We start from the raw sequence: 14045 nt of genomic DNA, 5'->3' as shown, positions 1-14045 counted from the left end.
GCTACGGGGAGCCTTTTAAACCCAAGTAGGATAAACACGGGGAACCACACGCAGGCGTATTATCAAAATTCTGAAAACAAGTTAAAAAAAAAAAGAGGAAAGAAGGCACATTATATTCAGGAAATAATGATAATAATTATAGCTGATTATAGTTCCGCAACGGGAGAGGCCACAACAGTGAGAGGCCCGGTATCGCAAAAAAAAATAAACACAAATAATTATAGCTGATTTCCTATCTGAAACAATGAAGGCCAGAAGGCCAGGTCACAACAACTTTAATATCCTGGGGGTAGGGCAGTGTTTTCAACCCAGAACTCTACGTGCGTGGAAAACTGCTCTCACGAATGAAGGCGGAATAATGCTACCTGCAAACACTTAGGACCATGTGAATCTCCCACCCTGCTCTGAGGAGACAGTGAAATTTTCCTCTTCAGGAAAAGGTTTTAAAACGAAACCTGCAATAAGTGAAAATAAATATTTACCTTCAAGGCACTACAGTACCTTACGGAGCCTCCAAATATCTGTTAGAAAGTGGATCGAAGCGATTTCTAACATGCTAACGTCACGGGCTCTGCACACCCCAAACCACGCATCGCAGAGATAGTAACACGGAGAGGACCACAGATGTGTGCAGAGCTGGACACGCGCTGTTCTCATCAGAATCTTGACAACAATTTCAGAGGCAACGTCCTTTTCACTGAAGGAGAAGCTCCTTCCCGGAAACATTAACCTCTGGGTCTCATTTAAGTGTTTCAAATATAATTACATAATCCTCCAAGTGTTATTTTTTTAAAAAACCTTTCTTACTATATGTTTATCTTCTATAACAACTAAGGACGACTTCATTTCCCCCAGGAGGAAACATATCATGGAAGTAACATTTCCAGAATAACTTTTAGAGACGGTCACGCGAGCAGGTTCTCTAATTACCAAGTTTAAAAGCACGGAGCGCCTTGAGGTGTGTTAGAAGGGAACGGTCAAAATGAATTTCCTCGGCGATGATTCCTCCCCACAAATGAAAAGAGGAGAAACACGGCACAGGATAACAGGACAATGCAGGAGGGAGTGAAAATATTGCATAAATTGTTGGTGGGGGAAATAGAACTTTGGAAGCACGATGAGAATGAAAATTCTTCCCTGTGGGTTTTTTCTTCTATTATTATTCCTGTAAGTGTGTATAGACGAGCTAAGGAAACTAGGCAGACAATCGCCTCCCTCATGGAAGTCACCTTGACGGCGCTTCCAAAGGTTAACATTAATCATTCCCGAGCCTGAGAAATGAAGAGCCCTTCACAGGAAGAACACGGTGTGAGCAGTAATAACATTAAATGTTCACAAAGGGCTGTGCTGCGCCTTCGTCCCTTCAGAAAAGACACGATGACCTTCTAAACTTCCTTTTTTTTTTCTTTGTTAATAGAATTGACTCGCCGAATGCCCTTTTTTTTTAATTGCAGTAGAGTTGATTTACAATGTTGTGTTGGTTTCACAGCAAAGCAATTCAGTTACACGTACACATGCATCTATTCCTTTTCAAATTCTTTTCCCATGATAGGTTATTACGAGATATTCAGTAGAGTTCCCTGTGCTCTACAGTGGGTCCTTGTTGGTTATCTATTTTATATATAGTAGTGTGTATATGTTAATCCCCAACTCCTAATTCATCCTGCCCCCCTTTCCCCTTTGGTAACCATACGTTTGTTTTCTATGTCTGTGAGTCTGTTTCTGTTTTGTAAATAAGTTCATTTACATCATATTTCAGATTCCACATATAAGTGGTATCGTATGATATATGTCTGTCTCTGTCTGGCTTACTTCACTTTGTATGATCATCTCTAGGTCCATCCAAGTTGCTGCCAATGGCATGATTTCTTTCTTTTTTATGGCTGAGTAGTATTCCACTGTATATATGTGCCACATCTTCTTTATCCATTCATCTGTTGATGGACAGTTAGGTTGCTTCCATGTCTTGGCTATTGTATATAAATAGTGCTACAATGAACATTGGGGCGCATGTATCTTTTCAACTTATGGTTTTCTCCAGGCATTGTTAAACCTTCTAATTGCCCACAGGAAATCATCTGTCTGTATGAACACCTGTCTAGTGTCTGTCTATCCAGGCATGCCTGCTCACTGTCTACCTCAGGACACCAAGTTAAAGATGAAAGGGGGACATTCCACAGAATTCCTGGCCAGCACTCTGCAAAACTGTCAAGGTCATCAAAAAACAAAGACAAAAACCACAGAGAGTCTAAGAAATGATCAGAGCCAAGAGGAGCCTAAAGAGATGGGACAACTAGATATTACCGTAGCATCCTGTGTGGGATCCTGGGATGGAAGAAAGGCATTAGGTAAAAACTAAGGAAATTCGGAAAAAACATAAGGTCTTTAGTCAGGGATCATAGACCAATAAGGTGCTTTCACTGTGAGACACGAACTTAACAGAAGATATTAAGGATGGAGAGAACTATAGACATAGGGTATGTGGGGACTCGGGAACCTTCACAGCTCTTCTGTAATCTAGAACTGTTCCAAAATTAAAAGTCCATTTTTTTCAAAATCCACTTATTAAATCATTCACCATCACGTCACAACTGTCAGAGAGGCTGTCATCAAAAAGACCACAAATAACAAATGCTGGAGAGGGCGTGGAGAAGAGGGAGCCCTCCTGCAGTGTGGCTGGGAATGTAAGTTGGTGCAGCCACTCTGGACAACAGGATGGAGCTTCCTTAAAAGTAAAAAGAGAGCTACCATATGACCCAGCCATCCCACTCCTGGGCATATACCCAGAGAAAACCATAATTCGAAAAGACACACGCACCCCAACGTTCATAACAGCACCGTTTATGCCAGCCAAGACACGGAAGCCACTTAAGTGTCCACAGACAGATGAATGGAGAAAGAAGATGTGGTGCATATATACAATGGAATACTACTCAGCCATAAAAGAGAATGAAATCCTGCCATTGGCAGCAACATGGATGGACTTGGAGGGCACGATGCTAAATGAAGGAACTCAGACAGAGACAAATAGTCTATGATCTCACTTATATGTGGAATCTAAAAAATACAGCAAGCTAGTGAATATAACAAAAAAGAAGCAGACTCACAGATACAGAGGACAAACGAGTGGTTACCAGTGGGGAGAGGGAAGGGGGGAGGGGCAGGATAGGGGGAGGGGATTAAGAGGCACCAACTACTAGGTATAAAATAAATAAGTGACAAGGTTATGTTGTAGAACACAGGGAATATAGCCAATATTTTTCCATAACTATAAACGGAGTATAACCTTTACAGTTGTGAATCACTATACTGTACACATGAAATATACAACACTGTACATCAACTGTACTTCAATTAAAAAAAATGAAAGGGGGAAAGAAAAGGATGCCTGTAGGAAACAGGAAACTGTCAATAAGGGCCATTTTAAGTTAAATCAAAAAGACAGGAGAAAACCATAATTTGAAAAGATACATGCACCCCAGTGTTCATAGCAACACTATTTACCATAGGCAGGACATGGAAGCAAACTAAGCGTCCATCAATAGATGAATGGATAAAGAAGATGTGGTACATGTATACAATGGAATACTACTCAGCCATAAAAAAGAACGAAATAATGTTATTTGCAGTGGCATGGATGGGCCTGGAGATGATCATACTAAGTGAAGTAAGTCAGACAGAGAAAGACAAATATTATATGATATCGCTTGCATGTGGAATCTAAAAAATGGTACAAATGAACTTATTTACAAAACAGAAATAGAGTCACAGACGTAGGAAACAAACTTATGGTTACCATGGGAGAGAGGGGGGAAGGGATAAATTAGGAGATTGGGATTGACATATACACACTACTCTATATAATACAGACAACCAACGAGGACCTACTGAACAGCCCAGGGAACTCTACTCAGTATCTCATAATACCCTATATGGGAAAAGAATCTGAAAAGGAATATATGTATAAAACTGAATCATGGTGCTGTATACCTGAAACTAACATGATATTGTAAATCAACTATACTTCAATAAAAAATGATACAGGGACTTCCGTGGTGGCCCAGTGGTAAAGAATCCACCTTACAACGCAGGGGACGGGTTTGATCCCTGGTCAGGGGAACTAAGACCCCACATGCTGCGGGGCAACTAAGCCAGCACGCCGCAACTACTGAGCTCGCACGCCTCAGCTAGAGAGCCCGCGTGCCACAAACTACAGAGCCCACACGCCACAACTAGAGAGAAGCCCGCGCGCCACAACGAAGAGCCTGCATGCTGCAACTCAGACCCGACGCAGCCAAAAAAAAAAATAAATAAGTAATCAATAACTCTTTTTAAAAAATGATACAAATGAACTTATTAACAAAACAGAGTCACAGACATGGAAAACAAACTTACGGTTACCAAAGGGGAAAGGTGGCGGGGGGGGGATAAATTAGGAGTCTGGGGTTAACACAGACACACTACTGTATACAAAATACATAACTAATAAGGACCTACTGTAGAGCACAGAGAACTCTGCTCGATATTCTGTCATAACCGAGAAAGGAGAACAATCTGAAAAGGAATCTATGTACATGTATAACTGAATCACCGTGCTGTACACCTGAAACTAACACGATATACTTTAATTTAAAAGATTTTTTAAAAGAATAACGTTAAGAAAGGTGTAAAATTGTCCAGGAAGACACTGCTGACCGTGGAAAAGTGTGGAACGGTGACACAAAGCAAGGGATGCCTTTCTCCTTTTAAAAACAAAGAACAGACACCACATTTCCTAGGATTTGGGACTAGGGAGTTCCCTCGTGGGTTGCGTGTGTCACTGTGAAATGGGCAAAGCAAAGTTTACCTGCCTGGAGTCCTTTTAAAAGTATTTAAATTACCTGTTTCCATTTGGGTTCATTTGAACGTTGTTATGCCGTTTTGCTGTTTCTTTTTGTGGGGTTCGGGTTTTTACTGGTATTTGGGGGTGGGTTTTTTTTTTTTTTTTTGTAAATTAGCAAGACTATTTGCTCCAAATAAGAGAGCTTGCATCAGCACATAATTACTCAAGAACAATAAAGGTTTTGGTACCATGGATACATGGTGATAAGGTATGAAAAGTCTCTTCCCTGGAAATCTCTAGGTTGAGAAATGATTGATTCCTGAGACTATACTCGCGAATATATCGTTTCGAAAGCCAAATTAGTTATACACTGATAGGCAGGTATCCTCCCATCCCAGCCCCAAACATGACCTCAACTGACTGTGATGTCAAAGGCACATGGTACAGCACAGAAAGCATTCAACGAAGAACTAGGAAGAAAGGGTCAGTACAGAGATGAGGGGGGAGGTAGGCTACAGAGAAATTCGGCATTTAGAAATAATCGTGTTAGGGAACTCTACTCAATACTCTGTAATGACGTATACAGGAAAAGAACCTGAAAAAGAATAGATACATGTATCATGTATAACTGAGTCACTTTGCTGTACAGAAGAAGCTAACACAACACTGTAAAGCAACTATACCCCAATAAAAATTTCCAAAAGAAATAATTGTGTTCTCGACAGTCATCTGCTAGTCTCAGGCTATCTGCTGATTTGCTCCAAAAAAAAAAGAGAAGAATCCAGAGAATCATGGAAGAGCCATAAGCGAGGAACAGGTGGGGCTCCCCCTGGCCAAGTGGGAAGCCAGGGGATGTGGGGACAAGACCCTCAGAGGCTGCAGCAGGGCAGCTAGTCTGGACAGAAGCACCTCTGCAGGGCTGTGGGTTCCACTCCTGAGAGCATCCCGACCCAGACTGGGTCCGGCCGAGTCTGCAGGGAGCTAAACCAAGAGGAAGGGTGAGGGCCGACCGACGGCCACCGATGCACAGGGAGACCCAGTGTCCCCACCGGCCCTGCCCTTGCACAGCGGGTCCCCGGCACAGGGAGTGCCCCTCTTCCCCCGGGACTGGCTGGACCTTGGCTTGGGGGATTCCCGAGGCTGGATGCGAATTCAGCAACGACAGTTCGAGGACCACCACCAAACCACCCTCCTCTGGCCAGGTCTCAGCACCTCCCACCTGTCCCATGGACCCCTCCAGGCGTGCACGGGCTGCGGTGTCCACGGACCGACTTCCAAGTGCCAGGCTTCTCGTGTCAAATACGGACAGCGCTGCCTTCATGTCTGGTTCAACGCACAAGAGGAATTTTAAAAGGTGCATGTGCGTGTGTCATCAAGGGTTCACTCCCTCACTGGACCAGCCCCCGTGGGAGTGGCCACGCTCACCCTGGCTCAGACCATATCCCTGCTGCAGACCTCAGGGGCCACTCAGCTTGTGTCCAGACACCTCCCCGGCCCCCATGTCCCCTCCCAGGCCAGGGGGAACCTGAGCTTCCCTGAGCGCTGCCAGCTTCTGGGCAAGGACAGCTCCAAGCAACACAAGGACCAGCGCAGGGCTGCTACCCACCAAGGACGCCCAGCCTCGCCCTTTCCATAAACACGGATGCCCGAGGAGGGGGCTGCCAGCAAGTGGGGTGCAGGCAGGCTGGGGTTTGGGGCTTGTGCAGACCCCTGGGCTCTCTCTGCTGTCGGTGTGCACCTGACTGACTGTCCACCCCGACGGCTACTTCTCCCAGATGCAAACTTCATGGATCTACCTGGTGTCACTTGCTAGAAATGAAGACACAGGAGCAGACACAGCCGAGGCTCTGTCACCAGCCTTGACCAGAGGGACGCTGACATCACCGTCCTGGGTGATCAGGAATCACCGCCCTGCCCAGCGCAGGCCCTGGGGGCCTCCCCTCCAGCACAGAGCTGCTGCGGAGGCGTTTTCCCTTTAATCCGTGAGCTTTCTGCACAAACCGTGAGTCGCAGCGTACAGAGCTGATGCCACCAGGAAACTGTCTAAAGATGTTCTAGAACGTTCTTTCCTCCCATCAATCAGGGCTGCGGATTACAGCTCTGTCAGAACACATGAAGCTCTTACACGTTTTACGGAAGCTCACGTAGCCCCAGATGAACCTCGGCACCTTGACTGGTTAGGGCTGTAACACGAGCGAGTTTGGGTGAATTATTTTTTCATCCTTTCCAGAGGTTTTTCAGGTCATGAAAAGAAGCCCACGCTTTGGCGGTTCCCACGAGGCTCCTCTTTTGGTCTGGAAATTATGGTTTCGTAAGGTCACGACAGCAGCGATTCTTAAACTTGAGGGGGGCAGGGGGATTCCCGGGGAGGGCGTGGGAAAATGCAGGTTCCCGGCCCCGCCTGCAGAAGTTCCCGTGCTCAGGGCTGAAAATCAGCACTTCTAACCACCTGCCCCTGGTGACGCTACTGCTAGAGGCCCGGGAAATACACACTGGGTGGAAACCAAGGCGTTGGAGAGAGAGGCCCCCTGAGCCACTGCAAACTAGGGACGGGGTAGGAAACTACCCCATGTGACACGATCAGCTGTCGCAACAGTGGACCACTTCTGCCCCGGGGCAGGCGAGGGAGAGAAGCAGCGCCTCCGTCTGCAGGAGCTGCCTGGTGTTGCAGGAGAGCTGCGGAAGCCCCTCTGTGTTCTGTCTCAAGATCAAAGGCATCCTAGTGGATGCCTAATGAGAACCTGCCGTACAGCACAGGGAACTCCACTGCACGGTACAGCAGAAACTAACACAACATTGTAAAACAACTCTACCCCCATTAAAAAAAAAAAGCGGGGGGAGGAAAGGAAAAGGATGAAAGACATCCTGCCACGAGGGCAGGGGAGACATTGGGAATGTCAGCACGCCCCAGCCTTGGGCAGAGGGCCGGACGGTCAACCTGGAACACCCACAAGTGGGAGTCTTGACACAAAGGGACAGATACGGCTTTACCCATCCGTCCGGGGTTTTCACGTGTCTCTCGGGAATCGCAACCTGCCCACAGATGGAATCCTCAGCTTCCGGGTGATGCTTGAAACACCCTGGCTCTGACGGCCAAGAACGTGACCTGCATGTGCTTTTTTTAAACATAAGGCACCAAGCTTGGGCTCAGAAAGCACGGGAGAGCGTTGGTATCGGGAAAGATGCGAGGGCCGTGTGTGTATCCCCCGGGTTCAATAGGTAGAGGAGGCCCCGGGGAGGCACGACGGGGCAGCGCCGATCCCCGTGAGACCCGGCAGGTCCTGCTTGGTACATCTTCCCTTCAAGAACCTGAGAAAAGTAGGTGTACCTGCCGGAGGGTGCCTCCAACGGTTCCTGAGTGAACACGGGCCTCAGAGGGCCCTGGAGATCGACAGGGAATGAAAAAGGGCCCCAGTTTCACAAGGAACGCCCTCCCCAGCAGGTGCCGCGGTGGCAGCGTGCTTGCTGCCACCTTCCACGCCCCAAGGAGGACAAAAGCCCCCCCAGAGAAAAGCCCAAGAATCAGAGACACCACTGCCCAGAGCCACGTCCACCATCCGGGTCCCTGAGCCCACGCCAGGGCCTGCAGCCCCCAGACCAAGCAGCAGAGCCATCTGTCCACCGGGCAGTAGAGTACCTTTGTCATTGAGGGTCTCCTCTCTTATCTTTCTCACAGCTTCTTCCGCTTTGCCTTCGTTATTTCCACCTACAAGGAAAAGAAAAGATACAATTCAGGGTAAGGAAGCTACCCCATGTGAAACCATGTTTTCTTGAGACAGTAAACACAGCCCTACAACAGGCTAAGTGTCTCCTTCCGTCCTGGCATTGGATTTGGCCATCGGAGCAACTGTAGCGGATTCAGCGTATCCACTGAAGATGCATTTTCTTTAGGTGGATTGGTCAAAAGGATGCCTTTCTGGGACATCTTACTTTTCAGTAATTCCAAGAACACGAAGCACCTAGTGGCATCGGGACCACGGGGACACCAAGAGCATATGAGCGTGAAACTGTCAGCAGAAATGTCAGACTAGACCTAGATCTTTGGAGAGACTTTTGGTCCAGGCGACCGCTCTGTTCACAGTGGCTTGAGCCATAAAAACCATCACGGGGGACTTCCCGGGAGGTCCCGTGGTTAGGACTCTGCGCTTTCACTGCCGAGGGTCTGGGTTCCATCCCTGGTCGGGGAACTAAGATCCCGCAAGCCGCGTGGCACGGCCAAAAAAAAAAATTAATTAAAAAAAAAAAAAACCATCGCGGGACATTCCCACCATGAGCTCGAGATGTCTCCTCCCGTTACCCGTGACTCCGTAAAATCAGCGGGTGCGATGCTGGGAACGTTCGCTTAGAAGGGTGGCAATGGGTCTTTTGTGAAGGATGAGGGTGTCCCAGTTGAAATTTGGGGCGAAAGAAAGTGAATGAGGTTTCTTTAATGCCTGAGGAGGTGAAACTGTGTTGACCGTGAGGGTAGAGCCTGGAGGGCAGGGGGGCTGTTCTTCCCTACGTCTGCGCGCAGACAGCCCTCACTTTAAGGGGGTCCTGATGTATCTGCTGCTCGGGGTGGGGAGAGTCCAGGCCAGCCTGCTTCCCGGCAGCATCCCTGACTAAGGAGCCGGCCTCAAGCAGCGCCTCTCACCTTGTGCAGAAGCCACACCTGAAACTCCCTGGGGGCTGCGTCACAGGAGACCTCCAACAGGGAGGCCAGAGCTGGCACCTGTGAACACGGGGCTGGGCATGGAGCCCTGACGCCCAGAGAACCAACAGGGGGCAAGAGGACACCGCTGAGGGGCCTGGGAGGGGCAGGTCCCGCCCACATCACCCTCCCACCTGCAGCCACAGCCCCTCCTGGGAAGATGCTGGTTCTCTGGGGTCAAAGCCTACTGAGATCTCCGTGAAAGTACACGACCAAGCAATCCTTTTATCATGCATTTCTGCACGCTGTTTACGTACCCGTGGTCTCACTTACACACTCTAAGAGTATTCCCTACTATTTTCCTCTGTGTTATGTGCTCTGTGTCACTGCCAAGTGTCCCCAAATGAACCTAGGCAATGCCCTTTCCAAAACAAAACAACAAAAAAGATGTTTACAGCAACGGGTGTATTTGTAACAAACACATAAGAGAGGAGAAGTGGTGAACCCAGGGGGAATGAGAAATGCCCCCTGCTGAAGATAAACGTGGCAAAGGACATCTCTGGGGGTGAACGAAAAGGAATATAGAAGCTGTCACCGCCTCGGAGAAGTTCAGAGCTGCAGACATCAAGAAGATGCAGCCGCAGAAGTCCTCTGCACCTCCAGCTCCTCAAAGAAATAAACATTATGCGGTTATGACGTGGTTTTGCTGGGAGAGCCTTCCTGCACTGCGGGAGTGCAGGGACAGGGTGGCAAAGAAGCATGTCTTCCATCCCTAAATGTGCCGGGCATCAAAGACCAAAAAAAAAACACAAAGAATCCATGGGGTGCAGACACGTATGAGCTTGTTTCTGAAACTTGTGCAATTTTTAAACATTAAAACACCATCTGCTGCTGGGCTACCCTCCAGCCTGAGACCATCTTGACATCAAGGGCTGGCGTAGCAGAAGCTCAAATGAAGTCAGAAAGACATAAGTGTCCAGAGGAAGAAAGAAAGCTGAGGCTGGGCTGGGGAGAAGCGATGGAACTGCAGGACACACTGGCCACGGCCAGCAGCGTCCCCCGGCGGGCAGCTCACTGCGTGCTCAGGCCATCAGGATATGACATCGGCTCTAGGCGGGATCTAAACAGAACTGACACGTATGAACTTATTTACAAAACGGAATCAGACTCACAGACTTAGAGAACGAACTTGTGGTTACCAGGGGGGAGGGATAAATTTGGAGTTTGGGATTGACTTATACACGCTGCTAGATATAAAACAGATAACCAACAAGGACCTACTGTAGAGCACGGCGAACTCTACTCAGTACTCTGTAATGACCTCTATGGGAAAAGCATCTGAAAAACAGTGGATATATGTACACGTATCACTGATTCACTCTGCCATACACCTGAAACTGACACAACACTGTAAATCAACTATGCTCCGACAGAAGACAGAAATTTAAAAACTTAAAAAGAAATCAAAGAAAAAAATATTCAGGCACTCAGGGCTGGATTGTGTGGGAGGGATGGAGAGGCACTTTGGGGGCAAAGGTCATCTTCAGCAGCTGCCTCGTACGGGCTGGATATGGGATGCTCGACCCTACACAGCTGCCAGTGCTGCCCATGTATCTCTGGAGTGCTGGCTGCGCACCCGGAAACACTCCGCCACGACAGCAGCAGGGCTCAGACGCGGTGGGTCCGCCTTCCGCTCAGCCTTCGTGCAGCAGGGGTTAGGTTTTATAGGCGCTGCAGTGCAAGGCGTCAGGGGCACCAAGTCGAGTGGGAAGGACAACCTCTCACATCCAGGTCCGCTCCCTGAAGACAGCACCCTAGCCACCAGATCGTAAAGATCTGCGAGAAGCAACACAACTGTCGTGGCGGAGTGGACCCAAATTAGGGCCAGCACACTACGGACCTGGGGCCAGATCTGGCCCATCACTTAGACAGCCATGTCCTTTAAGTACTGGCCGTTGCTGATTTCCTGCTGTAAGGGCAGAGCTGATGAGCATGAGAGACCTATGATAATATTTACCATCCAGCCTATAGCAGAAAAAAACGTACCAACCCCTGGTCTAGACCTTAGATGACCGCTTATTAAGAATTATGAATAAAGAGGGATCTTCCACCAAAACAGTATTTTGAAACAGTAGGAACTAAGGTACTGTGAACAGATGGGAACCTGAATAATTCATGCATTCTTAGCAACACTAATGGGCTGGACTCGGACCCAGACTATCACTTCAATTCTTCAGCAAGTAATTGATTATTCTGTAAATATTCATGGCCTCGGGACTGAGAGTGCGGAATTGATGAAACCCATCTCTTAATCTGTGTTTAACAGAAAAATGCATTCTGCCCAATGATAATGTTTCATTAAGTGACCTTGTCTCCAGCTGTCACGTAAGAAGAAAAACTGTCCCTCTCAGGATATGTTCAACTATCCCCTCAAAGACACACAGAGGCGGTAAGACTCCCTATGTGACTGGATTGACAGGGAGGGTCAGAACTGTGTCCCTCGGGGAGAGCTCAATCAGGGACATCAGAACGTTAGTGGGAAAGGAGACACAGGTGGGTGAGGACGTGCTGTCTACTCTCTGTTTAACTCGAGAAGAGTAGAAATTTGGTGCTGACGGATGCCATACCTGAGGCTCAAGAAACATCCCCTAAAGGAGGTGACACCAGTCAGGGCTCCAGTCCTCAAACGCTTGGGTACCCAGGCTTGCTCACATATGCTCGGTGCCCGTGTCCCAGGCTTGCTCACATATGCTCGGTGCCCGTGTCTGCAGTACATACTCATCACCCAGCTAGACCGCATCCTGACATTCCCTCTAGATCTCCTCGTGACCTAACCCTCTAGACTTCCTCAGGAGCTAAAACCACCACACTGAGGCAAAAAGCACAGAAATGGGGCTCTTTTTACTTCTCTGTCTTCCAACATCACCTAGTTTCACCAGGAATGAAGAAGATGAAGGTGCCTGCAGTGGAGGGATCACAGGGGCAGAGACACCCAGCACTGGATGCCAGCCTCCCGTCTTTGCTCAGACTAGAAAGCTCCTCCTGGATTGCTCCGCCAGCATCTTCCCACCACTAGCCCAGGCCCAGCCGGTCCTCAGAGGGGATGCAGGGCTCTTCCTTTACAAGAGCTGACATCACTTTGACCGAGTCTTCCGAATATCGGCAGAAATCCAAGACATGGAAGGCTCGTCATATCTCTAATGAGACCACAGAGGCTGCCCCTCCAAGGAAAGTCAACAAATCAGGGGGCTAGAGCCCATCACCACCTCACAGTCGCCCTGCAGTCTTGAGATCTGCTCCCACCTTCTGCTCCCACATCCTACCTCCTTGATATCCTCAGGCCCCAGAGAGACATAAAGAGTTCACAGAGGTGCTCAAGTTGATAAAGGAGCCTCAGATATACATTCTCAGATGCATCCCCTCTCCCACAAGACCTCCTGGTCTGCAAGCAACCCATCTTCATCTAAGGGGAGTGACGGATAGTGATAAAATAAAGTTGGTAATTTCAAGTTCAGAAACTTTTAATATGTCCACATCTATCAAGAGAATAGGACCTACCCGGGGGGAAAGGCAGGGAGCTGGGATGAACTGGGAGATTGGGATGGACATATATACACTATTGATACTATGTATAAAATAGATAACTGATGAGAACCTACTGTATAGTACAGGAAACTCTACTCAGTGCTCTGTGGTGACCTAAATGAGAAGGAAATCCAAAAACAGGGGGTAGGTGTATATGCATAGCTGATTCACTTTGCTGTACGGCAGAAACTAACACAACAGTGGAAAGCAACTATATTCCAATAAATTAAAAAAAAAGACTTATTGAAAGAGGGGGGAAAAAAAAGACAAAGAAAACACACACACACAAGAGAAAACAGAGAATGGGACTTAGCCGTATTCCTGATGAAAAGAACCCCTCCATGGAGACAAAGAACAGTGAAGTAGACCAAGAAGGGATCTATTGCTCCCAAAGCAAGACAAATGTGGGCCATTCCACAGACCCCATCATACATGAGAGACAGATGGTTATGGGAAAAAGGGAATCACCATAAGAAACTGCAGTCTTTGAAAAGAGAGTGGAACATGGGACAGGCCACGAAATGGAAGAAATTTTAATGGTGCAGTCAGGTTTTGCAAAAGCAAAAAAAAAGTTCCAATATAAGGGCGTGAGGGAAGAGTTGTGTGTGCCCAGGTAAGCCCCGCCCCTCCAAGAGCAGAGGGCTACACTGGACCCCTGGGGATGTCCCACGTGGGACTCAGGGCATCTGTGAGTTCCGATGGGGAAGAATGGACATCATCACCGTCCATTCGGCCTCCAAGGGAACGTGGACGAGACAAAGAGGACAGGATGGACAGGATCTATGGCTTGGCCACCAATGGAAGCCCCATTCTCCTATCAGGGTTCAGTTCTTGAAGATGTCTTGAAATAAGGTTTAAGATCCTCATAGCAGGACTTCCCTGGTGGCGCAGTGGTTAAGACTCCACGCTCCCAATGCAGGGGGCCCGGGTTCGATCCCCGGTCAGGGAACTAGATCCCACATGCATGCCGCAACGAAGGAGCCCACCTGCTGCAACGAAGGAGCCTGC

The 14045-nt window shown here is 48.2% G+C and overlaps 1 protein-coding gene across 2 annotated transcripts in view; it reads right to left on the bottom strand.

Annotated features, from left to right (window-relative positions):
- Positions 1-8599, bottom strand: part of DHRSX (dehydrogenase/reductase X-linked) — a 154939-nt gene extending 146340 nt beyond the window's left edge. The window contains exon 1 of one of the 2 annotated variants that reach the window (XM_079909798.1): positions 8460-8599. The gene's annotated coding sequence lies outside the window, so the exon portion shown is untranslated. The remainder of the gene's footprint in view (positions 1-8459) is intronic. The other variant, XM_079909795.1, reaches the window with a different exon arrangement.
- Positions 8600-14045: the final 5446 nt, after the last annotated feature.

Source organism: Stenella coeruleoalba (assembly GCF_951394435.1).
Source record: "Stenella coeruleoalba genome assembly, chromosome: X".
Taxonomy (NCBI): domain Eukaryota; kingdom Metazoa; phylum Chordata; class Mammalia; order Artiodactyla; family Delphinidae; genus Stenella; species Stenella coeruleoalba.
Note: the sequence above shows the minus strand (reverse complement) of the source record. Positions and strands in the feature narration are given on the sequence as shown.